We start from the raw sequence: 1,371 nt of genomic DNA on the forward strand, positions 1-1,371 counted from the left end.
CGGAGTTTCACCTGTTAGCCAGGATGGTCTCAATCTCCTGACCTCGTGATCTGCCCTCCTCGGCCTCCCAAAGTGCTGGGATTACAGGCGTCAGCCACCGCACCCGGTCAGCATTTTTTTTATTAGAGATGGGGTTCCGCCATGTTGACCAGGCTGGTCTTGAACTCCTGACCTCAGGTGATACGCCTGCCTCGGCCTCCCAAAGTGCTGCGATTACAGCGTGAGCCACTGCACCCAGCTGAGGTACCCGTCTTCATTTAAAAAAAAAAAAAAATTGACCAGTTGTGGGGGCATGTGCCTCTAGTCCCAGCTACTGATGTGGCTGAGGTGAGAGGATTGCTTGAGACTAGGAGTTTCACATTAGCTCGGGCAACATAGCAAGACCCTTTCTGTAAAACAATTTTTTAGGCCAGATGCAGGCAACAAAGCGAAGCCCTGTCTCTACAAAAAATATACATATATACAAAATTAGCCAGGTATTATGGCAGCTGCCTGTAGTCCCAGCTACTCCCAGATACTTGGAAGGTTAAGGCGGAAGGATTGCTTGAGCCTGGGGAGGTTGAGGCTGCAGTGAGCTGTGTTTGCACCACTGCACGCCAGCCTGGGTGATAGAGTAAGATCCTGTCTCTGACATGACATCATGCCAGGCTAATTTTTTAATTTTTTTTTTTTTTTTTTTGAGACACAGTCTTTCTGTTGCCCAGGCTGGAGTGCAGTGGCACGATCTCGGCTCACTGCAGTCTCTGCCTCTTGGTTTTAAGCGATTCTCGTGCCTCAGTCTCCCAAGTAGCTGGTATTACAGACACCCACTATCATGCCTGGCTAATTTTTTGTGTTTCTAGTAGAGACGGGTTTTCACCATGTTTTCCAGTCTGGTCTTGAACTCCTGACCTCAAGTGATCCACCTGTCTCAGTCTTCCAAAGTGCTGGGATTACAGGCATGAGCCACTGCGGCCAGCCCCACTGTGGATTTAAATGGCTACTGTCACTGGTCAGCCCAGTTTGAAAGGGACTTCATTTGGACTCACTCTGTCTCCTTGCCTGGCCCCCAGTTTCTCATCTCAGTGGCTCTAGACATCTGGGCTGCATCTTGATTCTTAACTGTCCTCACCTCACTTCATTCCATCAGCACGGCTTGTCCCCTAGGCCTGCAAAGCATACCTCTAGCCCACAAGCATCTCTTTGTCTCCATGGCAACCACCGAGGTCCAAGCTGCCCCAGCCTCTCACTCAGCAATGGCGCCCACCTCCTCCTCTTGGGGCTTCCGGCCTCTCCAGCCGCCCTCTGGTTCCATCTTGGATAAAGCAAGTCTGATCCCAGAGTTCACACCTTTCTGGGGTTTACCGTTGTCTTGAGGAGCCCAAATATCAC

This window comes from Mandrillus leucophaeus, unplaced genomic scaffold (genome assembly GCF_000951045.1).
Source record: "Mandrillus leucophaeus isolate KB7577 unplaced genomic scaffold, Mleu.le_1.0 Scaffold11, whole genome shotgun sequence".
In the NCBI taxonomy this organism is placed as follows: domain Eukaryota; kingdom Metazoa; phylum Chordata; class Mammalia; order Primates; family Cercopithecidae; genus Mandrillus; species Mandrillus leucophaeus.